At 31.9% G+C, this 26,746-nt stretch overlaps 1 protein-coding gene across 2 annotated transcripts in view; it reads left to right on the top strand.

The window, feature by feature from the left end:
• Nucleotides 1–26,746, top strand: part of LOC114345421 (probable nuclear hormone receptor HR3) — a 411,567-nt gene that overhangs the window by 52,550 nt on the left and 332,271 nt on the right. The window contains exon 1 of one of the 2 annotated variants that reach the window (XM_028296287.2): nt 16,702–17,326. The exons of the other annotated variant lie outside the window; for it this stretch is intronic. The gene's annotated coding sequence lies outside the window, so the exon portion shown is untranslated. Of the gene's footprint in view, nt 1–16,701; nt 17,327–26,746 lie in introns of those variants that run through there. 2 annotated transcript variants of the gene reach the window in all.

The raw sequence follows: 26,746 nt of genomic DNA, 5'->3' as shown, positions 1-26,746 counted from the left end.
TGGCTGTCACCTGAAGAGGGATCGCGTAAAGTTCGAAACGTTGATGCTATAATATACTATGGTTAGTTTAAAAATCGACCTCTCCGAGCGTTTTGCTTATATTCTTAAAATAAGCAAGTTAACAGGGGGGGGGCAACACTTATTCCACCGCACTGTATAAAACTATATACGATCGGAAAATTATGGAAATGGTCTATCTCGAGAAATACACTTGAAACTATACATGAAAAACCCATGTTCAATATTTTTCAAAAATCTGTCGAATAACACCAAACATGACCCCGCCAAACCTCCTGGGGTGGGATGGGGACAACTTTGAAATCCTTAATAAAAACCCCCATTTTTCATTACACATTAATGATTCTTCAAAACATTCTTAACAAACTGTATTCAGTACCATAAAAATTAATTTGCAGACTTCGGATCTGTAAAACTGTATCTATAGGGTTTTCTGTGATTACAGCGGCATCTATCACGATTCGAAAAAATGTTCACATAAAACTTGTTTACTTTTTCACGTAGAATGCCTATTTGCAATGAAATGTGTGGTTTTTTATTTAATATTTTAAATTTGTCCCTCGTCCCATCCAACCGGGGGTGGGAGGCCGGGGGCGTTTTTAGTGCCATTCGATATATTAAAAAAAATAATAAACACTTGTTTTTTTGGCTTTTCATTTGGAAGTGTATTTCTAGAGATAGTAGACCGTTTCAATAATTTACATATAGAGTACCACGATTAATGGAATACACTACTGCTACCCATCTGCCAGTTTGAACATTTAATTTAAGTGAAAATCATTGTTTATTTTTTAAACATTATTTTCTTTTTTCTGAGCTGAGAGCAGTAAAATATATTTTGAATTAAATAAATTACAAACATTCTTCTTTTTGTGTCAATTAATTTAATTTAAAAAAAATTCTTTGGCCACCTTGTACAAATAATTATGTTAATGTTTATATTACTATGTAGAGAATAGTATAAGCTTTCAAATGAGCCAGAGCACGTCCCCTATTCTCATTTAAAAAATCATCGATTACATCATCACTCCCAGATGGATAACGTCACTAGTATGGTATATATACCAAAAATAATTTAAAAATAAAATTCGACCTGTTTCGGGATTTATTTTCAAAGTCGTCCATTCACGAAAAAATGAACTTATTCCATACATTTGCACCATACTGTATATCCTTCGAAATCAAATTACAATTTTTGAAACCTATATATTTTATGGTGTATCTATTTTCTTTTATTAAAGTTTTAGGAAATCTAAACTGTACATATTTCGTGAAAATCATTTTTGTATCTATATTTTTCTCAGACCGTTTTGTCTTTTTCGCATCTCATTACAATTTCTTCTTATCTGCCCACTGGTTCCCAAAATAACAGTTTTTTTTTTCAAAACCATTTAGCAATCTGAAAAAGGATAAAATAAAATACAAGAGTAATTCTTATCACTGCTATTTGCATATTTATGCAAATGTACCGTTTCTGCAATTTAATTTATGTGGACTTCATTATCAGCAAAATCATCAACTCGCACGAGAGAAAAAAAAAAAGGAAAATTCATTGACCCCGTCTGGTCAGCTTATAAAATACTTTTACAGACTTTTGTTTTTAATGAATGTTTCTCTTGATGATATAATATCAAAACGTTATCAAGTATGGCTTAATTGTGTACTTTCATTAGATTCTATGTACATAGATATGACATAAAATGCCTGCTTGTATGGCTTAACGCATTCGTAAGTTCAATTAAGCGTTCAATTTAATTAAAAATATTATAGAATTTTATTAATAAAAAAATAACGTATTTAATTATACAGGGTGTCCCGGAAATATTGGTCATAAATTATATCCCAGATTGTGGGGTCAAAACTAGGTTGATTGAACCTCACTTACCTATATACAATAGTGCACACAAAAAAAGTTACAGCCGTTTGAAGTTACAAAATGAAAATCAATTTTTTTTCATATATCGAAAATTCTTAGAGATTTTTTATTGAAAATGGACATGTGGAATTTTTATACACTTTGTGCACCCCATAAAAATTTTATGGGGCTTTTGTTCCCTTAGACGCCCCCAAACTTTTGTGTACGTTCCAATTAAATTATTATTGTGGCACCATTAGTTAAACACAATGTTTTTAAAACTTTTTTGCCTCTTAGTACTTTTTTGATAAGCCAGTGTTTATCGAGATATTTTGAATATTTGTCGAATCCACCACATATTTGTATATGGTTAAGTATGATTATAGACACCTGTTAATAATCTGAAAATTTATTTATAACTTACATTTTTAGGTATATTTTGAAAAAGAAGGCACATCTCGATAAAAGGTGATTTATCAAAAAAAGACTAAGAGGCAAAAAAGTTTTAAAAACACTGTGTTTAACTAATGGTACCATAATAATAGTTTAATTGGAACGTACACAAACATTTGGGGGGTTTAAAGGAACAAAACCTCCAAACAATTTTTTATGTAAATATATTAAAAAAGAAGCCGCATCTCGATAAAAACTGGCTTATCGAAAAAATTCTATAAGAGGCAAAAAAGTTTTAAAAACGTTGTGTTTAACTAATTGTACCACAACAATGAATTAATTGGAAGGTACACAAAAGTTTGGGGGGTTTAAGGGAACAAAACCCCCATAAAATTTAATTTTTTTTTTAAGATGTTCCTGCCATAAGAATGATACATGTCAATTTTCAATAAACAATCTCTAATAGTTTTTGATATATTGAAAAAAATCGATTTTTATTTTGTAACTTCAAAGGGCTATAACTTTTTTTATGAGCTCATTTTTTGTACTAAGGTAAGTTAGGTTCAACCAAACTATTTTTGACCCCAGAATGTGTGGTATAATTTATGACCAATCTTTTCGGGGCACGCTGTATATTCTGTATTACGGATTTCCACAGTTTTCACTGTATTCCTTCACTCAACCGTTCTTTTTCTTTCTGTTTTCACAGTCCCCTTCCTGCAGGAAAGATCTTCGGGGTCTGCCTCTCTTCCTTTTTCCTATCGGGCTCTACTCTGTTATTCGGTTTATCCACCGATTTTGGTCTGCTCTTCTGACGTCCGTACCTGGTTAATCTCTTCTGTTCGATATAGTCTATTATGTCTGAGTTCACTCCCATTCTTCTCTTAATCTTTATGTTATTTATTCTATCTCTTCTTGTTACTCTGCAGCTTCTCATTAGAAATTCTAGCTCTGTTGCTTTTATTTTGTTTTTGGTTTTCTTATTTATTGTCCAATTTTCACACCCATAAGTGAGGATACTTCTTGTCGTGGTATTAATTATTCTTCTTTTTGTTGTTATGCTGATGTTCTTATCCCACAGTACCGGGTTCAATTTTCGTATGCAGCCTTTTGTTTGTCCTAGTCTATTTTTTATATCTTCTTCCGTTGTTCCTTTGATTGATATTATGAAACCTGAATACTTGTACTTGTCTGTTCCTTTGATTTGTTTACCTTCGTCTATTTCCAGCTGTTTTATTTCTGTATTCTCCGTTGTTAGGTATTAAGTTTTTTTTAGGTTTATTTCCATCGCATTCTTTCTATATTCCTGTTTCAGTGTTCTCCTTTGTACATTCGTTTCTTACTTGGATACTCATTCCTTCGCACTTTCTTTTCGATGGTTTCAGAGTTTCTTCCAGGAATATTTTGAACAGGGTAGGCGATGTGAAGCAGCTCTGTAACAGTCTTTTTGTCGTCTTAAATGGATCCTCTTGCCTGGTTTGATAGCTGCTTTGTTATTCTTGCAGATTGCTTTTGCTGCTTTTATTAGTATTCATGGAACTTCGGTGTCTTCCATTGCTTCCTATAGCTTGGTTCTAGGTATCGAATCATAAGCCTTCTTAAGTTCTACAAAAGCCGGATGGACGGATCTATTTTTGGATATTCTTTTTTCTATTAGTTGTTCGACCGTCGTAAATATGATGTAAGCATGCTTTTCCCTTTGTGAACCCTACCTTGTCTTCTCCGATTTCCTCCTATTTATGCATGAGTTCATTCTGAATAAATATAATAATTAATAAATAAATAATAATAAATAATAAAATAAATTATTTAATCCAAACTAAAAGAGAAGATAAAATGAGAAACAAGTAATAACTCCTGGGACCGGTCGAATAAATGCAAAATTTATATAAAAAATAGGTTATTACTAGGAATTTTATAACTTAACAGTCCAAACAGTCCTTATAGTCCATGTGGTGAGACCGCTCCCGTCTGAAAAACATGTCTAATTCGGTTTCTCTGCGGATTCATGTTCACTAATGTCCCCTTTAAACAAATCTGAAGGGTGTCGGACGGAATTTTTAGGCAGAAATTGTTTAAAAACATTTTTAAACAAATCCATAAAATCACCTTTTATTGCTCCAAAAAATATATTTTTAGGTTTTTTGGGTCATTCTGAACAAGAAAGGTATCTTGTGATTTTTCTCAAAAATTGACAGTTTTCGAGTACTAGGCGATTTAAAACCTAAAAAATGCGAAAATACGCATTTTCGAGGCTTAAAAACTCATATTTAAATTAGTATTTTTAAGAGTGCCAATAACCTTGATTAAAGTTTAAACATTTCTTTTCAAGATTCCGAAGGGTGATTGGGTGTAACTTCAATTTAGACCGTAGTTTTTTAATTGTTAATTATGCAAATGTGTTTTTTTTTTCTGTCATTTTTTTGATTTTATATCGCTTATAACTTTAAAACTATTAACTTTTGAGAAAAATGTCTAGAAACTTATTTTATTTAGAATGTCCCAACGAATCTAGAAAAAATATTTTTCGGAGGAAAATAGGAGATTTTTGAAAATAGTGCGCGCCGTACCGGCAAAAAAACCGGATGGACACGCATAATTAACAATTAAAAAACTACGGTCTAAATTGAAGTTAGACCCGATCACTCTTTGGAATCTTGAAAAGGACTGTTTAAACTTTAATCCAAGTTATTGGCACCCTTAAAAATACTAATACTACCTTAAGCCTTGAATATGCGTATTTTCGCATTTTTTAGATTTTAAATCGCCTATAACTCGAAAACTGTCAATTTTTCAGAAAAATCACAAGATACCTTTCTTGTTTAGAATAACCCAAAAAAACCTAAAAATATATTTTTTGGAGCAATAAAAGGTAATCTTATGTGTTTCTTTAAAAAAATTGTTTAAACAATTTCTGCCCAAAAATTTATAATGAAATGTTAATTAATTTAAGTAATAATTAAATTGTTTAAACAATTTATAATTAAATGTTTAATTATTTTATATTTATTTATTCACCTAATGATTACTGAGTCTATGCAGTTGAGACGTGGACCCTTAAGGGCACATAAAGTCCCATTTAACGACAATGTTAACATTATGTCACATAGCTCTGTAACCAAAGCACTTATGTAGAGACCTATTTTTATTTTATTTTGAAACTACATGCATTATTTAGTCCCGCGTAGATTTTTGTAAAGTTAGAGTGAAAGAAACATTTATTTTAAATTTTTTTAAAATAGTCTTACAAAAAAAACCCAAAAAAGTTTAGATTTTATTTTTTATTGTACTTGTTTTTGTACATTTTTCAATAAAACTTTAGGCGTGACTAGATATTATCTACCTACAACTACTGTAAAAATTTGGACCTTATATCATCTAAGAATCCAGAGATATCTGACATCAAAAGTTAAAAACGTAGTATTCGGGAAATCGCAAAAACATAAAACACTCTAATAGGCTATCTACCATACCGGTATATTTTTAATACACGGTAAGTTGAGTGCTAGTCTAAGAGCTAGTGAACCCTTCGACTAACGGTCGTCCTGTAAGGCTAGAAATTTTTCTAGTGATAATTCATAGCACACCAAGGCTAAAAACCATGACCTGGCAGGCCTCAGTGGTGCACGTGTATCTACCAGGTGAATCGAAAAGTGCAAATTTAGGGGGTAAAATAAACTTTCTCCTGTAAGGTTTAAATTTAAGTATGTCTTTGAGTAAGTCATTTAGAAGAAATGTGTACAATGACAGGCGATTCTGAAGAGCATAAGACCTTGCCAGGCGAGGGGAAAGATTAGGGGTTTTTCCTAAATTTATTTTTTTTGCATCGAACAAATTTTTTTTAAGTTTTTTGAATCATTCCAAACAGAAAAGGTCTTTAGTGATTTTTCTCTTAAGTTAATAGTTTTTGTTATATAAGCGATTGAAAATTATGAAAATTGCGAAATCGACCATTTTTAACCCTAAATCGGATATTTATCTAAAAATTTCAAAGTTGCCAAGGTAGGTAGATATTCTTTAAACATTGATTGATGAAATCCCAAAGAGTTTTTTGCAATACAATATCGGAAACCCCTTTGTTTTTTAATTGCTAATCAAGCGGACGCGACACTGTAGTATAAGTGAGGACGTTTGAGTTGGCATAAATTCATTATCTCGAGAATAGGCAAATTTCAAGAGCAATCCTCAGACAGGTAGATTTTTATTTTTAAATTAGGACTTTTTGGCATATATATAATACTAGTGACGTCATCCATCTGAGCGTGATGACGTAATCGATGATTTTTTTAAATGAGAGTAGGGGTTGTGTGATAGCTTATTTGAAAGGTTATTTAATTCTCTATTCACTAATATAAACATTAGCATAACTATTTATACAGGGTGTACAAAAAAAATTTTTTTATTAAATTAACTTTGACTAAATTTGACAAATAGAAAAAAAAATTTTTTTTGTACACCCTGTATAAATAATTATGTTAATGTTTATATTACTGAATAGAGAATTAAATAACCTTTCAAATGAGCTGTCACACAACCCCTACTCTTATTTAAAAAAAGCATCAATTACGTCATCACGCCCAGATGGATGACGTCACTAGTATTATATATATACCAAAAAGTCCTAATTCAAAAATAAAAGTCGACCTGTCTGAGGATTTCTCTTGAAATTTGTCCATTCTCGAGATAATGAATTTATGCAAGCTCAAATGTCCTCACTTATACTACAGTGTAGCGCCCGCTTGATTAGCAATTAAAAAAACAAAGAGGTTTTCGATATTTTATTGCAAAAAACTCTTCGGAATTTTATCAATCAATGTTTAAAGAATATCTACGTACTTTGGCAACATTGAAATTTTTAGATAAAAGTCCGATTTAGGGTTAAAAATGGCCGATTTCGCAATTTTCAAAATTTTCAATCGCTTATATAACAAAAACTATTAACTTAAGAGAAAAATCACTAAAGACCTTTTCTGTTTGGAATGATTGAAAAAACCTAAAAAAAATTTGTTCGATGCAAAAAGAATAATTTTAGGAAAAACCCCTAATCTTTCCCCTCGCCTGGCAAGGTCTTATGCTCTTCAGAATCGTCTGTCATTGTACACATTTCTTCTAAATGACTTACTCAAACACATACTTAAATTTAAACCTTACAGGAGAAAGTTTATTTTACCCCCTAAATTTGCACTTTTCGATTCACCTGGTAGATACACGTGCACCGCTGAGGCCTGCCAGGTCATGGTTTTTAGCCTTGGTGTGCTATGAATTATCACTAGACAAATTTCTAGCCTTACAGGACGACCGTTAGTCGGAGGGTTCACTAGCTCTTAGACTATGCAGACGTTCAGAAAACAAATAGTTTTGTAACCATGGATATTTTCTACTATAATGTGTTATATATCGTTGGAAAGAGAAGATTTCAAAAAACTTAAAATATTCAATTTTCGGACTTTGGTTGCTCTTAAAATAGCAACCGTAAATAAATTAGAGGCTTTTGAAATGTGGATCTACTGGAGAATACTCAAAATTTCATGGGTATCGCATATCTCAAACGAAGTGCTGCAAGTAACGAGAACTTTCCAATACAGTGAAAGTTCGAAAAGCATATAGACCTGGATCCCGCATACCTAAAAAAAGTTGATTAATAGCAAGCTGAAAATTTGTTAATAGCTTAACGGTGTCTAGTCGGACAACAGAGGAAGTTTTCATTGTGGAACAGATTAAAAATTTTGGAACGTCAGACTAAGAAAACGTTCCATGTATTTTGTCGGACAGAACTCTTCCAATTGATTTGTTACCATTTCATTAAACTCTCATGCAAAAATCAGACTGGTGTTTATCACCAATTGAACATTTTAATCAGTGGAACACGAAGAACATGTTAAATGACAGGAATCATGTTGGTTAGTAATAGCAGTCTGATTTTTTCATGAGAGTTTAATGAAAGGGTAACAAATCAATTGGATGTTCTGTCGGACAAGGTACGTTTTCGTAATCTGACGTTCCAAATTTTTAAACTGTTCCACAATTAAAATTTCCCCTGTTTCAGTGTTCCCGTACATCAAAGTTTGTCCGACTAGACACCCTTAAGCTATTAACAAGTTTTCAGCTTGCTATTAATCCATTTTTTTTGGTACGCGGGATCCAAGATTAATATACCTAGGCCACATACTGAGAGATAATAAGTACCAATATGCTCAACTTATAGAGAAAGGAAAGATCGAGGGAAAGAGAGGACTAGAAAGAAAAATACTGTCGTTGCTCAGAAACATCCGACAATGGACAGGGCACAATTTTGAACAGCTAATAAGAACAGCTGAAAACAGAGAAGAGTTTGCAACTGTAGTAGCCAACCTCCACTGAGGAGAGGGCACTTTAAGAAGAAGACTGAATGAATCCCTTTGAATAAATAAAAAAATTAAGCTTCCGTTTGAGCATTTACTCTAAACATTAAAGAAAAATATAGGACATTTTTTAAACAGCATTAATTAAATAATTTAATTGCGACAATTGAAAAATAAATACAAGACATTCAACTCCCAATTATCTACACCATCTTTAAAAATTCAAACAAATACTTAGTTATAGGCATTTTTTGTTCCTTAGTTTTTAGAGTTATCTACGCACGAAGACACAAAATCAATATAAATAGTTTAAGAGAAAAAAAAACCAATATATTTGAAAGGGCAATTTCTCTAAAAGTTAGTTGAACGGTGCGGCGCGGCATTGATAGCAGGAATAAACAGCAGGAACAGCAGCATTCTCTCGACACGCGATCGAAATAAGGATTCACATCCTTCTGACGCAAGCGTGCCTCTAAAGCCTCGTTTAAACTATACAAGAATGCCAGGATATTAGTCGTCATTCTTGTTTATAATAAATAAAAACTGTAAGGAAAAAATAAAGCAATTGTCGTTTTCCCATTGAGCGTCTTCTTATTGGGGAACCGTCCCTCGACAAAAATAAGAAAGTTACAATATTTAGCACACTGATAATAAAGGGAAAGATAAGAGGAAGAAGGAGTATAGGAAGAAGGAGAGTGTCATGGTTGAAGAATTTAAGGGACTGGTTTAAATGCAGTTCTATAGAACTCTTCAGAGCAGCAGTCAATAGAGTAACGATAGTGATGATTATATCCAATCTCTGATTGGGAGACGGCACTTAAAGAAGAAGAAGTCCCTCGCCGTCTTTACTACTCTATTTGGTTTATTCTGCTTATATGATTGTTTCATTCCACTCTTCTCTATCTAACCAAGTCCTTGATGTTTTCCACTTTGCAGCTCCGTCTTCTATCTGTACTTTTAGCTCTGTTCGATAGTGCCTTACCATAAATTTTCCTAAGGGTTCTAATTTTTGCTGTTTCTAGCATTATTTTTGTTCTTTGTCTGTCGATTATTGGTCTGATGACTGTTTTGTTAATTCTGGCTTCCATTTCTTTCCCGATATTTTTATTTTTTAATATCGTTTCATTCTGGCATCCTGCTGCTCTGCTTGCTCTATTGACTTGATCTTATACTTCTGTTTCGAGGTTTTATATTATTATTTTTCTGATATGTTTTAGTATAGTCTAAAGGATTTGTCAATTTTTAAAATAACACGTGTTTGTAGTATTTGAGTAAAAAATTTACTTCTTTCTAAAATTGTTTGCATGATAAGATCTTAAACCTGCATAATTAGTCCAGGAACCGAAGCTTTTCACCTCGCAATTTTTGCAGAATGGGTCGATTTGCTTGAAAATTCGAGAATAAGTAGTGGATAGTCCAAGGATCAAAATCTATATGATGCCGAAAGGCGCTTATGGGGGTGGTTGCCACCCCATCTCGAGGGTGGAAATTTTTTATTATATTTTGACCACAAAAGTTGATAAAAATGTTCATTCTAAGCAAAAAATGTTCTATACATTTTTTTGAGAAAATTAATAGTTAAAAGTGTTAGTTTTATATCGATCAATGTTTGTCGATAATACTCATTTACAATTCACTCAATTTTTGCCGTAGAAAAAAGTTTTTTAAAACAAGTTCTTGAGAATTAAATAACCTACAATTTCATATTTAAACATTTTTTCCTGTCTTTGATGCTAATCTTTGTATTCTGAAGAAAATAGCATTTTTACCCAACTACAAAAATTCGTTATTCGCTTATAACTTCAGTTTTTTAAAAACTAATCATTCTAAGCCAGTCAAACTTCTATCATCTATTAATAATACATAAATAAATAAGTATGAATAAGGCCAATGACTAAAAATATCGCTAACTAACATTATTATGCATCTAATTGGATTTCTCCTTCTTTTTTCAAAATAATATATTGATTTTTTAACCGTAACTTTTTTATTTTTTATTTTGTAGGTTTTTACAAGCTCCATAAGATTATTGATATTAAATCTTTTTAGTATCATCAGTCGCAAAAAGAGGTAACTTTGAAAAGGTTGGTAAAGGTGGTTTCTGCGTGTTATTACAAGTTTTAATTGTAAATAGCTCACCCAATTTTTGCCGTAGAAACAATTTTTGCAAACCTCGTTCTTGGGAATTAAATAGGCTACAATTTCATATTTAAACATTTTTCGTATCTCTGATGCTAATCTTTCTGTTCTGAAGAAAAGTCATTTTTTTCCAAACTACAAAAATTCGTTATTCGCATTTAACTCCGTTTTTTTTACTCTACCCCGTTGGGGATGACAACCACCCCATGCTAAAGTAAAAGCGCGTTTCGGCATCATATAGATTTTGAGCCTTGGACTATCCACTACTTATTCTTAAATTTTCAAGCAAATCGATCCATTCTGTAAAAATTACGAGGTTTTGTCCTATTTTCAGCTTCATTACTTGGACTAAATATCTTTCTCAATAATAAATAGATACCTATTGCGTTTTTTTCATCAATAATTTTTGATATGAAAAACTTGTATAACTTTTGTGATAAATTTTTTAAATTTGTATGCTTCTTGTTACTATTGCTATATCATCAGCGAACGCTAGGTATTGAGTTATATTGGCTTACCGCAGCACGTTTTCCAGGAGGAGACTAAAGGCTAACAGGACTTGTGCGTAGTCGGTTCAGTTCGGCTATTTCTATTCCGTTCCGCGGAACCTTAAATTCGTTATACGGCTACTGCTAGCGTAAATTTGTCGCCCGTGGAGCCTTAGCGTACGGCTCCACGGGCGAGAAATTGACGCTAGCAGTAGCCGTAAAGCGAACTTAAGGTTCCGCGCAACGGAAGAGGAATAGCCGAACTGAACCGACTACAGGATTTGTGCGTAGTCGGTTCAGTTCGGCTATTCCTTATCCGTTTCGCGGAACCTTAAGTTCGTTTTACGGCTACTGCTAGCGTCAATTTCCCGCCCGTGGAGCCGTAGCCTTATAGGAGAATAGATACAAGTGGACCACCTTGCTTTATTCCTTCATTTATTAGGAACTGATATTTCATTTTTACTTATCATTTATTTGATAATCAAGTATATTGAAATGGGAAATAAGCCACAATTTTACCTAAAAATGATTTTATTAACGTTTCGACGCCCAAGTCGGGTGTCGTTGTCAAAATACAAAATAATACTAAATAAACAAAAATGTTGTTGCTTAGTAAAAAATTCTTCTAATAATTTATTTAATCTGACTCATTTATATCGGCAATTCAGACACGTATTATACATTTTAAAGTAGACGACTTTAAAATGATATTGCCAATATTGATGAGTTGCGTTCCTGGGACGACTTTACTAAAAGATAGTTCATTCGATTACATGAAATCAATCCCAACTCAAGAATATCAGCCACAAAAAATCATAGCATGTGATCTGTCTTTAAAAAGACAACCAAATGCAACGGTGGCACTGAAATTCTCGCGTTAGAGATTCCATAGTAAGTCACGAGGGAAAACCAGGAAAAACCTCGTGATACTATCCCGACATCGTAAGTATTTGGGTTTACATTTAGTTTACTCTCAAAACTAATACCAAATTCTGACTTGATATTTTAAATTTTAAATAATACTAAAATACTAAATATGTACTAACTCGATATGTTACTGATTTACTAATTGTGGTATTTTCTTTCTATTGACTTCCTCCTTTAACCCTTAAACGCCCAACCTTTTTTAGGTTCCATGTACGCCCAAGGGTGGGTAAAAAATGTCCACCTCGAAAATAGCTAATATATTTATTGAGAGTTGTTGGAAATGGATTAAACTTAAGGATCTTATGCTTAATAAACACAGCATCTTGTAAAATATTAATATAAACAATTTACAAACCTTACAACAAAATTACAGTGTACATCAAAATTAACATACCAGTAAAAGCCAGTAATTCAAATTTGTCGATTTTCTTCACATTCTTCCTTTCAGCCTCCTGATTGGCGGATAATTATGTCTTCTTCTTCTTGTAGTGCCTATCCGTTTCGGATGTTGGCGACCATCATGGCAATCTGCACTTTGCACACTGCTGCTCTGAAAAGATTTGTAGTGGTTGTGTTGAACCACGTTCGTAGATTTTTCAGCCAGGAAATCCTTCGCCTTCCTGGTCCTCGCTTTCCCTCTACTTTTCCCTGCAAGACCAGTTGCAGCAGTCCATATCTCTCACTGTTCCTCATGATGTGACCGTGGTATTCGATTTTGGCTGTTTTTATTTTGATTAACAGCTCTTTTTCTTTTTTCATTCTCAGCAAAACACCCTCATTAGTAATGTGGTCGGTATAAGATATCTTCAGGATTCGACGATAAAGCCACATCTCAAAAGCCTCAATTTCCTTGCAGGTGGCGTCTGTGAGAGTCCACGACTCAACTCCGTACAACAGTATAGGAAATATATAACATCGTAGTAATCTGACTTTTATGGGTATCGACAAATCATGACATTTGAACAACTTTGCCATTTTTTGAAATGCAGATCTTGCTTTCTCTATCCTACATTTGATTTACATACATTATGTCGATTATGTATAATTATATGGATTATGTTCCTACCAACGAGAAATTATATAGAAACCTTTAGTAACAAGCCTTACCAAGGGTGTACTTTTTATGCCCACCCATAATTAACTCAAGCTATTACTTTCACTTTCAAAAATATCGGTAGAAACAATTTAACATTCGATAAAAGGCTGTCTTTTTAACAATAAATAATTTTTGGAAAATTTTTAAACACATAATAAATATGTTACAAGGGAATACGCATTAGGTGGACATTTTTTACCCACCCTTGGGCGTTTAAGGGTTAATATGGGTAACCACATCCTACTGCATTCTACCGAGGAATTTGCGACACAATTGGTTTCATTTAGCATAATTAGAGCCGCTTCTTTGATTTTTCTCTTTTTACTATCTGCTTCTTTTAGGACTATACTTGAATTTCTCCACTGAACTCTATGTTCATTATCCCATGCGTGTTGACATATTTGAGATCTATCAAATTCTCTATTTTTTATATAAGACTGATGTTCATTTACTCTAACGTCTAATGGTCTTGACGTTTCACCTATATAAAATTGTTCGCATTCACAAGGTATTTTATAAATACAAGTCTTTGTTCTTTCTTGTTCACTGTTAGGTTTAGTTTTAGATAGAATAGATCTCAATGTGTTTGTTGTTTTGAATGTTGTTGATATGTTGAATTTATTTCCTATTGTTTTAAGTTTCTCGGATAGTCCTTTTACACATGGTATTGATATTTTCCTCGTATTATTTCTTGTGAATGTTGTAGGATCCCGTTCTAAGTTGTTCTGTTCCATTCGATCCAATCTTGACAATGCCTTATTTATAATCTTATTTTAGTAAAGTCGTCCCAGGAACGCAACTCATCAATATTGGCAATATCATTTTAAAGTCGTCTACTTTAAAATGTATAATACGTGTCTGAATTGCCGATATAAATGAGTCAGATTAAATAAATTATTAGAAGAATTTTTTACTAAGCAACAACATTTTTGTTTATTTAGTATTATTTTGTATTTTGACAACGACACCCGACTTGGGCGTCGAAACGTTAATAAAATCATTTTTAGGTAAAATTGTGGCTTATTTCCCATTTCAATATACTTGATTATAAAAATGCCACAAGAAAATAGCTTCAGAACAACATTTATTTGATATTTCATTGGGAACTTTTACTTGGTTTTCAATTCTTATTAGTATTAGCTGTATCATTCTAATAACTTTTATGCTTATCTCTAGTTCTTCAAATGATTTATACAGTTGCTTCCATTTTACTTTATCAAATGCTTGTTTAAAATCAGCTTTTGGTATTGAAAGCTTTCCTCTAGTATTTCTTTCAGCAATAAAATCTGTTTTATTTTGCTTCTTTCTTCTTGTCTAAGGCTCGCCTGGTATTCACCAATTATATCTTTCATTCTTTTATATATAACCTCTAGATGTATTTTAGAGTATAATATCATCTATATGCATTGTGAATATTTTGTATGCGCCTTTTAGCAATGCTATGCCTCTAATTTTTGCATTCGCTCTTCTCCTTTTTTGTAAATGGGTCCAATTAACTATTTTTAATGGGAAATAAGCCACAATTTTACTAAACAAATGATTTTATTAACGTTTCGACCTCCAAATCGGATGCCGTTGTCAAAACACAAAAAATATTAATGAATTAAATAAAAATGTTGTTGCTTAGTAAAAATTCTTCTAATAATGTATTTAATCTTAGTTATTTATCTCGGCAATTCAAACATATATTATACATTTTAAAGTAGAAGACTTCAAAATGATATTGCCAATATTTATGAGTTGCGTTCCTGGGACGACTTTACTGGTTCATTCGATTACATGAAATCAACCCCAATTCAAGAATATCCGTCACAAAAAAAATCATAGCATGTGATCTGTCTTTAAAAAGACAACCAAATGCAACGGTGACAGTAAAATTCTCGCGTTAGAGATTCCTTAGTAAATCACAAGTGAAAACTGAAAAAAACCTCGTGATATTATCCCGACATCGTGTATTAGGTCTTACTTTAGTTTACTCTCAAAACTAATACCAAATTCTGACCTTAATATGTACAATATGTTATTTAAAATTATAAATAATATTAATAATACATAGATATATAAATAATACTAAAATATAAAATATGTACTAACTCTATATGTTATTGATTTACTAATCATGGTATTTTCTTTCTATTGACTTCCTCTTTTAGTATGGGTAACCACATCCTACTGCATTCTACCGAGGAATTAGAGCCGCTTCTTTGATTTTTCTCTTTTTACTATCTGTTTCTTTTAGGACTCTACTTAAATCTCTCCATTGAACTCTATGTTCATTATCCCATGCGTATTGACGTATTTGAGATCTATCAAATTCTCTATTTTTAATATAAGACTGATTAGATGTTCACTTATTTTAACGTTTAATGGTCTTGATGTTTCACCTAAATAAAATTGTTCGCATTCACAAGGTATTTTATAAATACAATTCTTTGTGCTTTCTTGTTCACTGTTAGGTTTAGTTTTAGATATAATAGATCTCAATGTGTTTGTTGTTTTGAATGTTGTTGAAATGTTGAAGTTATTTCCTGTTGTTTTAAGTTTCTCGGATAGTCCTTTTATAATATGGTATTGATATTTTCCTCGTATTATTTCTTGTGAATGATATTTTTTTATTTTGACAACGACATTCGATTTGGACGTCGAAACGTTAATAAAATAATTTTTTTAGTAAAATTTTGGCTTATTTCCCATTAAAAATAGTTAATTGCAAAAATGCCACAAGAACATAGCTTCAGAACAACATTAAATGGGACCAATATTATTGCCAACCAACCATCCTTTTGGTAATTTTTCGTCATTCCATATTTTTTTTATTAATATCTTCATTTCTTCATACATGCAATTTCCTCTATATTTGAACATCTCAGATGTTATTTGGTCGTTTCCTGTACTTTTTTTTTATTTTTTAGGCTCTCTATAATATTTTTATTTTCTTCTCTATTCGGAGGCATCTCGTGGGTATGATTTGTATTTTGTGAACTTGGATAGTCTTCCTTTTTATCTAAGTTTACTTCCAGATTTTCTTATCCATTCAGTAAATATTCGAAATATTCCTTCTATCTGTTTAACATGTCTTTTTCATTCTTTTTAGTTTTTTTGGGTCTTAGAGAAAAACTATAATAAACTGATATATTTATTCTAACATCAAACTACGCAATTCGTATTCACTATTAGGTAAACGTAATTAAGTGATTGATTTTATACCCCGTATAGTATTGATCCTAGTTACCCGACGATTTCGGTTCTTATAAATATTTTATACCAAAATGATTCGTCAGATATCTGTCACATACTTCTGAAATTAAATTTTAAAGTGTCAGCTGCCGTACATATTTTCATCCCTCGTCCTGTTTCGGGCCCGCTGAAATCCTGAAATTTGTCCGCTGTGAACCTACCTTCAATCGCCATCCATCCCCTAGCGGCACATTCCGAAACTAAACTGCATCGTATCCACAAGAGAAACTGAAAGAAAAATCGCCTAGGCCTCGAAAATATCGCGGAAATGGCCATTTATTTACTAAAACCCAAGTGCAAATGATCGTTTTTACAACTAGTGCGGATAATTATCGAGGAAACTTGCCGACAAACAAAGACCTAGTTTCTTGTTCTTCTAACCTGCATTTGAATCGATTGAAAAAATATTGATCTTCGCCGTAGTGTTTACCTAAACCTAAACCTTAAAGAAAACCCGTAAAACCCCATGTGTTCTTATAGTGTTTTTGATGTGTTTCTTAACTTACATTAGTCGTGATTTTGATCTTTTTTGATACATTTTTCTTACGCTAGAGGCCTTTATTGTAAACTCATTTTATTTCCGGGAAATAATAGCAATACTTTAACAAACAAATATTAATAAATTCTCAAAAGACTGCTCTTTTAAATACGACTGAACTCGACTGAAAGAAAAAATCGGTTTGACTGAAATATACACCAGGTTTACAACAACTCGTTTTTGGTGTTCATGGAGTCTCGAAATTTTTTTTCGTGTTTGGTGTTTTATACAGCGGATTTTTTCTAAAATTTGTACTCGACGTATTTTAGTAAACGGCTCCTTTCTATGCTAGAGGTACAGTATGACGTATGACACAAAAATCATTCTCCGCAACACACAAACATATTGACGGCAATGTATTTTATTCAAAATAAAATAATATCAAGTTAAACAAACGCAATACTAGTATGTATCAATTTCAAAATAACCTACGATAGTTGAATGGTCAAAGTCTTAGATACTACTTTATTGAAAATATGGGACAGATATTTCAGCTGTCAGCTGTTTTGGCAGCCCTATTTTAACAGCTGACGCTTAAAATGTGTTAATTGGACTTAAAATGGTTTCTAATGAATGGATATATTAATTATTTTGTAAAGATTATGATACTAGGATTGCCTACTTTAAATTGGCTTAGATAAAATGTGTAAAATATTCACTTACCCTTTATATTATAATCAGGATGAATTTATTAAACGACTAGGCGCATTGGCTCGTCCTGAAACAATAAAGAAAAAACTGTGAATCTAGAATGTAATTATACTCTTTAAAAAACATCTGGTAATGATTTAGTTCTTGAAAAAATTTTCATTTTTGACTTAAAAATATTAATTTTTACATCAAAATTAGGTGATTAAATTATGCGGTATAAAGAGAGATAATACCCAATCTGCAATAGTACTTCCCCAAGTAAAAGAGAACATGGACATTTCATTCTGTTTTGTTCAATATATTTTTAGTTATACAAAAAATTAAATCAAAACTGTTCTTTGGCGTACTTTTTTTGCATTTTTTAGGGATATTGTCAATTATTCATAATCTTGTCCATTTTTCCATTGGTTCTTTCTTTTCCATGCTAACGTGATAATCACACAATATTCTTAAACATGTCCTTGGACATTCCCATAATACTGTAAAAATTAGCACAGTATTCGTTTATTTCTTTCATTAATATTGTTATATTGTTTACTACTTAGTTTATGTTTCTTCTACCTTAAATTTTAAGTTTTCTTAAAACTATATCTCATTTTGCCCTTGTGTTTTCTTCTAAAGGTAATTATTTTGTAGAATAGATTATTTATTGAAAGGTAAAGTTTTGAATCTTAATAGCAACATTAATAATATTGAAAAATATTACTAAAAGATTTTTAAATTGAAAACTTATTGGTCCACTTCCCTGGTGACACCTCCAAGGCTTCTAAAATTTGCAAGCCAGATGGATGCTGCAGTGAAGACAAAGGGAGGGAATTCTAAAAAGTTGCAATTCACAGTCCCCGTCTGCAGCTTGGTAAAGTTCCAACGGAAAATGGACCTAGTTAACTTTTCATAAACTTTCACGGTTTGGTCACTTCGAGCAGAGAGCAACAGGCCTACGCCTCTCCGATGATGACTCCAATAAGAGTCGAAAATCGTCGATTCATAGTGCTGGACTGCGCTCCCTGTTCTAAGTGAAAAATAAGATTGTTTTGCCTTCGCATTGCAACTGAATAAAAGTAATTAGGTCATTAATTGACCCACTTACCAACTGTGGGAGTCATATGTTGCCCTAAAGCCGCATCTATAGGAATTTTATCCATCCTTTGGATTTCAGGATGTTTATATTTATATAAGACTTTTAGTCTATTTGTAAAAGGTTTCTACCTTTGTATTTTTGGGTGGCTCACCATGTGCTTGTAACACTGATGATGCTCTTGTTACAGAGCGAAAACGTCTTTTTTATATGTTTGTAGCCCTATAGGGGCTTTTTAAACTAATATACCTTTTACCAGGACAAAAATTTTTTGTTAAATTTTACTTGTAATTTAATGGTATACAGCCAGTTACAGGAATTTCTTCCTTGGGGATTTTTGAATAAAAATGGTATACATTTTTATTTTATATTAGTATTACTCCTATAGAGTAACTATAGGCTATTGACTATATTCAAAATAAGATAGCTAAAAGGAACTACAACGTTAACGGCGTTTTATTATTTCATATGGTCAATGGACATCTATATATGAAAAAACCGCTGAGTGCTACCATTTAAAGGGGTGCGTTTTTGAGAAATAAGTGATTTAGTCCCTGGGCACAGGTTCCATTAGGGTGAGTTCTATGCACTTTTGGTACAAACATATCTATATAAAAATTGTTCCTGGTTTAATTTCCTATCTAAAGATCACTTTTTAAAGTCAATGATAATTTTTTTTACAAAAATATATTCAAAAGAAAAAGAACAAAGAAACCCAAAAGAAAGAAATTTTGTTTTTTGTCCCATAACTTTTTTCCACGAGAATATAGGTATAGACATTGCTTTACAGAAAAAAAACCTACATATTTCTTCTTTAAAATGTTGTTTAGTAGAGGTAATTAGGATTTATATTTTTCGAAATATAACTTTTCTAATTTCGCCATTCACAGCAATTTTGGGCAATTTTCCTTGTTATTTTGCAAATATTGTTTTGTAACTTTTTTCTACGTAACTTAAGGTATATGCAATGGTACACGTAATAGGAATAGAAATCAATTACCTTTAAAATGGTCTATTGTATAACGTTGCACGACTTTTTTTAAGAGATTATGGTTTTTCAAAATTTTATACTTTTAACGGTTTTTTATAATATAATATAAAAATAAAATAATAATATTATATAATATATTATAATATATTATATAATACCTAATATAAAAAAAATATTTTTTACATTTTTTACGATTATTTTTGAAATTTCTGATTATAACTGTTTTTTCTTGTACAATTCATATTTGTTTCATATTCTGTTGAATATACTATATATTTAAAATAGTGTATCATCTATATTTAAATACATAATGGAAATCGAGTGATTCTTTGATATTTTTTACCTGTATTATTTAAAATTATTTCTTTTACAAAAATTACATAAACATTAGTCTTAGAAAACATCACTTTAGTTAAAATTATTTAAACGTTGACATTTAAAAAATTTTCAAAATCAAAGTCCATCTCTTCGTTAGCATTAGCTTCAATATCTTCCTCTGACACTTCAGTTATCTTAGAGTTCCCACAATTAGTACCCATGCAGATGCACCCTTTGCAGAATATTAAACAACTAATTCCTATCTTCCTACAACCGCAGTTTTGTATACATCCTTTGGTACATTTACATGCTATTTTTTCAAGCAAAGCTTGTGGTGCAGGATCTTTGACAGTAAATATTGGAATTAATCCATATTTTGAAGTATGTATTACCTATAAAAAATAAGATTTAATCCTAACACACAAACACATAAAAAGGTTATAATGAGGAATTTAAAAAATAATCCTAAAATCAAAGCAAGTTGCAAGTACTTATTACATTTTGAAAAACATATCTTACCTATTCAAAAACAATCCTAGAATTTTTTATAATACACCATTTTAAAGTAAACAGAATAAGCTTTCTTTTTTATATAATATATACCTACATGTAGAAAAAAAAGTTATAATGGGTAATTTAAAAAATAATCGTAAAAAATATAAAAACTCGTTAAAAGTATAAAGTTTTGAAAAAGATAACTTCTTTAAAAAAGACGTCGTACAACATTATACAGTAAAACATTTTAAAGGTAATTGATTTCTATTCCTCTTACATGTACCTTTGCATATGCCTAAAGTTACGTAGAAAAAAGTTACAGAACAATATTTGCGAAATAACAAGGAAAATTGCCCAAAATTGCTGTGTGTGGAGAACTTTGAAAAATCATATTTCGAAAACTGTAAATCCTAATGACCTCTACCAAACATCGTTTTAACGAGAAAATATGTTAGTTTTTTTTCTGTGAAGCAATGTCTATACCTATATCCCCGTGGACAAAAGTTATGGGACAAAAAACAAAATTTCTTTCTTTTGGGTTTCTTTGTGCTTTTTCTTTTAAATATATTTTTGTAAAAAAAAGTATCTTTGACTTTAAAAAGTTATATTTAGATAGGAAATTTAACCAGAAACAATTTTTATGTAGACGTGTTTGTACCAAAAGTGCATAGAACTCACCCTAATGTAACCTGTGCCCAGGGACTAATTCACACATTTCTCAAAAACGCACCCCTTTAAATGGTAGCACTCCGCGGTTTTTTCATATATAGAGATTCATTGACCATATGAAATAATAAAACCCCGTTAACGTTGTAGTTCCTTTCTATAGTACATAATCAATAGCCTACTAGGTCCATTTTCCGTTTGAACTTTACCAAGCTGCAGACGGGGGTTGTGAATTGCAACTTTTTAGAATTCTCTCTTGTCTTCTTTGCAGCATCCATCTGGCTTGCAAATTTTAGAAACCATGGAGGTGTTACCAGGGAGATGGACCAATAAGTTTTCAATTTAAAAATGTTTTAGTAATATTTTTAATATTTTTCAATATTATTAATGTTGCTATTAGGATTGAAATCTTTATCTTTCAGTTGCCAGATGACGCTAGTCACCTACTCCATACACATCAGTTGCAATGCGGGTATAAACTTTCATGGTTTGGTCACTTCGAGCAGAGAGCAGCAGGCCTACGCCTCTCCGATGATGACTTCAATAAGAGTCGAAAATCGTCGATTTAGAGTGCTGGACTGCGCTCCCTGTTCTAAGTGAAAAATAAGATTGTTTTGCCTTCGCATTGCCACCGGATGATTAAAAGTGGTATACATTTTTATTTAGATTATTTATTGTTTTCTCTTATTTTTCTTTTAGGTCATGTTCAATTTGGTTCTCTTCCTCCTTACAGCTAATACAGCTCGTCCATATGAGGGTGGTTTGCCAACGTCGACGTCGCGGTTTACCTGTTTTTCTTGGTAACTTCAAAGGCGGCATTAGGGTGTTATCAGGTAAAACAAGTAAAATGCGACGTAATCGCTGGAAAACCGCCCTCATATATACAAAGCGTTAATTTCAAATTAGATTCCAGCGTGTTGGTGTCAGATTTCATTCCGTTATTTTCCCAATGTTACAGAAAAACCAAATCTATTCATTCTCGATGTTGTTATCTTGGGAAAAATTCATTCTATTAGCTTCATCATCCAGCCTTTTGTGTCCAAAATTGAACATAGGCCTGCTCTAATTTCTTCCAGTTCTGTCGGTATGAAGGTTCTTGCGGCCAGTTTCCAGTGGTTATTTTCACGGTCGTCTCTCCATCGTGTACGTGGTCTACCTCTGTTTCTCCTATCTGCTCGTGGTCTTCACAATGTGACTTTTTCTGTTCTCCAGAACCCGTTATTTTTTCATCTGCCATTGACTTTCTACGTATCTCCTCGTTTTCTACTCTGTCTTTTAGTATTAGGTCATGCATTCTTGACCATTTTTCTTTGAGCGATTTCTAACAATTTGACTGTTTTTTGGTAAGGGTGTTTCGGGTCTTTGTGTTAGGACAGACTAGATAGGCCTGGATCCCGCGTACCAAAAGAAAGTTTATTAATAGCAAGCTGAAAATTTGTTAATAGTTTAACGGTGTCTAGTCGGACAAACTTTGATGTACGGAACACTGGAACAGGGAAAGTTTTAATTGTGGAACAGGTTACAGGTTTCGAACGTCAGACTACGAACACTTTCCATATATTTTGTCGGACAGAACTTCCAATTGATTTGTTACCCTTTTATTAAACTCTCATGCAAAAATCAGACCGCTATTTGCCAGCAACGTAATTCATGTCATTTGACATGTTCTACCTGTCTAACTTATTAAAATGCCCAACATGTTTGTTGGAAAACATTTTTCATGTTTACTATTGAATAAACTTGAAAATTTTTTGCTCAATTAGAAATCCAATGGAATCAATTAATTTGTGGTCATCTGATTGAATACAACCAATAAAACCAACATTATACTGAAAACAGATCCCATGGGCTGTTTTCACTCAATCATGTAGCTATGGATACCTACATTTCGTTTAATTTCGATTTTGACATTTCAAATATTCAATATTTCAAAATGTCACGATTTGGTTGTAATACTGATGAGAATATTAATGAAATTATCGAATCAAATATTATAACTGTTCATCAGTTATAGAAACTAACATGTCTGGATCTTCATTAAATTTTTCTAATTGTTCCTTTGTTAATTGCACATTTAAATAAATTGTTTCTGCTCTGTATTTTTTTTTTCATAACCAGCAAAAAATTTTCTATCCGAATAACCCTCGAACATTGATAAATGCTCAAAAAATTTTTAACAACTTTCTCAAGCTTGTTGCTTACAGGCAACAGACCTCCGCCTACGGCGTCGGTCTGTTTCCAAGCAACAAGCTTTCGAAATCTGTTATAAAATTTTTTCGAACAATTATCAATGTCCTTGGGTTATTACTACTGAAAATTTTTTGCTCAATTAGAAATCCAATGAAATCAATTAATTTGTGGTCATCTGATTGAATACAACCAATAAAACCAACATTATACTGAAAACAGATCCCATGGGCTGTTTTCACTCAATCATGTAGCTATGGATACCTACATTTCGTTTCATTTCGATTTTGACATTTCAAATATTCAATATTTCAAAATGTCACGATTTGGTTGTAATACTGATGAGAATATTAATGAAATTATCGAATCAAATATACCAAAGAATACTGTTTACAGTAAAAAATTTGTATGGAAAGCGTTTATGGACTTTTGCAATGATAGAAAATATGAATTAAATGGAAATAGGACGGTGGAAGAATTGTTAATTGCACATTTAAATAAATTGTTTCTGCTCTGTATTTTTTTTTTTTTTCATAACCAGCAAAAAATTTTCTATCCGAATAACCCTCGAACATTGATAAATGCTCAAAAATTTTTTAACAACTTTCTCAAGCTTGTTGCTTACAGGCAACGGACCTCCGCCAACGGCGTCGGTCTGTTTCCAAGCAACAAGCTTTCGAAATCTGTTATAAAATTTTTTCGAGCAATTATCAATGTTCTTGGGTTATTACTACTGAAAACAACCTGATAGTTTTCACAATCATAAACTTGTCGGGATGACACGTTCCACAATTAAAACTTCCCCTGTTCCAGTGTTCCCACACATCAAAGTTTGCCCGACTAGACACCGTTAAGCTATTAACAAATTTTCGGCTTGCTATTAATAAATTTTTTTTTGGTATGCGGGATTCAGGCCTAAAGCCTAAGATACACTGGTTAAACGACCTTTATACTAAAATTATAAACGAGACGGTTATACTTACTTCCTATTTATGTATTTTATTTTCTGGTTTCGTAAGTCTTAGCTTTATTAAATTATTTTTGGCAAAACTTTTAGAGCCTTTACTGCTTTATATATTTCTCTTCTTTTTAATCTATCAAAAGCGTGCTTAAAATGTATGAAGAGTGCAATTGTCGGTTTATTATAATATTTGAATCTCAGCTTTTTATTTTTTTAAGAATTTCTTTTTTTTTGGTAAAATTAATAATAAAAGAGTTATCAGAATTGAAATAACTGAAAATACTGTTAGTTACCCATAATTTTTCAAAAATTTTTTTTTCAATTAGAAGGATGTAATTTCATATTAGAATATAGTATTTAATTCCAAACAACTTTTCATAGTAGCAATTTTCAATATTGTGAAAAATAAAGCTACTTTACTCTTGAGTGAAATTCAAACTTTTTGACATACCTCCTATAATATTCAAAAAATTTTATATTTGATGATTAAATCTTAGGTTTTGGACTATGCAGAGCTTTTTGTGAATAATAACTTTTTTTCGTAAAATTAATAATAAAAATTTTTCCATATGGATACAACTTACAGGGACATACTGTATATACAACATTTAATACTGCCAAGCTCCTCTAATTCTGGCATTCCGCTTTATCTCCTTTTTTATAAAGAGGACATAGCCTGCTTGCTTCCATTCCATTGGTAGTTCTTCCTTGTTCCATATGTTCCTTAGCATTTGAGTATTTAGTCTGTCAGCTACGGCTTCTTTGTATTGTAATATTTACTGTGTTATAGAATCAGTTCCAAGATATTTTGTTGTTTTTTAGATTCTTAATAGTGATTTCAACTTAATTTAAGGATGGAGCTAGATAGTCCGTACGGTAGTATTGCATATTCACAAGTCTGCATCTTCTTTACTATCGTGGCACTTCTTGTCTTCTTCGTTACCGTTATATATGCTTTCTTCATTGTCATTATTTGTATACTCCCCGTTTAACAATTCATCAAAATGTTGTTTCCATCGTCTTCATATTTCATGGTCATCAAATATCATTTTCCTTCTTTATCTTTGTTATAAGTAGGCTGCGGTTTATATTCTCTTTAAACTATGCTCTACAGATTTAACTTCCTTCTTCGTCTTCTTCTTCAGCCTATTTCTATCCTTTCCTGGACAAAGGCTTCCCAATGAGTTCTCCACCCTTCTCTGTTTTTGTGCGATTTGGTGCCACTTTCTACCCATTTTTGTTTTGATGTCGTCTAGCCATCGTTTTTGTGGTCTTCCTCTACTACGACTATGCTCGCGTGGTCTCCAATGTACAATGCTTCTCGTCCACCTGTCGTTGTTTCGCCGTGCCACATGCCCTACTCAGTTCCATGTGATTTGCGCAATTCTTCCAATTACATCTTCCACCTTCGTCCTTCTTCGTATATGTTCCCTCAGAGATACTCATAGCTCGTTCGATCGACCTCTGTCGTTCTCAATCTATTGGCTGATACCTCTGTAAGTGTCATGGACTCCATTCCATAAAAATTGTCATTTTAATAAATAACTATTTAGCTTTATGATATGCTTTATTTGTATCCGAGTTTTTTGCAGAATGTACGAAAAAATTTTTTAATAATAACACAGTCGTCATTAAAACTAAATAAAAACTATTACAAACTTAGTACAAGAAGTAATTTCATTATTTTAGAACTAAATGAATATGAAGACATTTTCTTGACTTCTTTGAACTCAGTTCATTAAAAACAAATTACATAATTAGTAAAGGTAGATTATATGTGTAAGTATATGTATATACATAATTAAAAAAACATAAAACAAAGGATGTATAGACATATACAATAATTTATCAAATATTTTTGAAATCCTAAGATTTGCATCATTGACCTCGAAAATTTATAATTATTACTGCCATATCTTTTAACGATTTATACCGTTATACCGTTTTGTTTGATATTCAAATTCAGGAATTTCAAGTTTTTAACTATCCTCTATCTACATGTACGTACATTTTTGTGTATGATCATAACACTTGTTTGGTCTGCATTTTTAAATAGTTGATACCTGATATTTCCTAATGCCTGAATCTTTATTTATAATAAAAAAATAGTATCATTATTGTTTATAAAAAATTTTACCAAAACTTGGCTAAAGCAGTCAATAAGAAAAAACATACACTTTTTGAACTTGGCAACAAGAAGTGATAGCAATACTTTTTATTAATAAGTTTCCTAATGTTCATCATCTAGCCTCAAAAGTCCACTACTGAGCAGAGGCCCCTTCATTGTGTTTCTAGTCCCGTCTATCTTGTGCCGCTCTCATCCAATTTTTATGTAGCCCTCTTAACCTTTTCGTTCACCGTGTCCTC

The sequence above is a fragment of the Diabrotica virgifera genome, chromosome 2 (genome assembly GCF_917563875.1).
Source record: "Diabrotica virgifera virgifera chromosome 2, PGI_DIABVI_V3a".
Classification (NCBI taxonomy): domain Eukaryota; kingdom Metazoa; phylum Arthropoda; class Insecta; order Coleoptera; family Chrysomelidae; genus Diabrotica; species Diabrotica virgifera.
The sequence above is the reverse complement of the archived record's forward strand: the minus strand, read 5'-3'. Positions and strand labels throughout refer to the sequence as shown.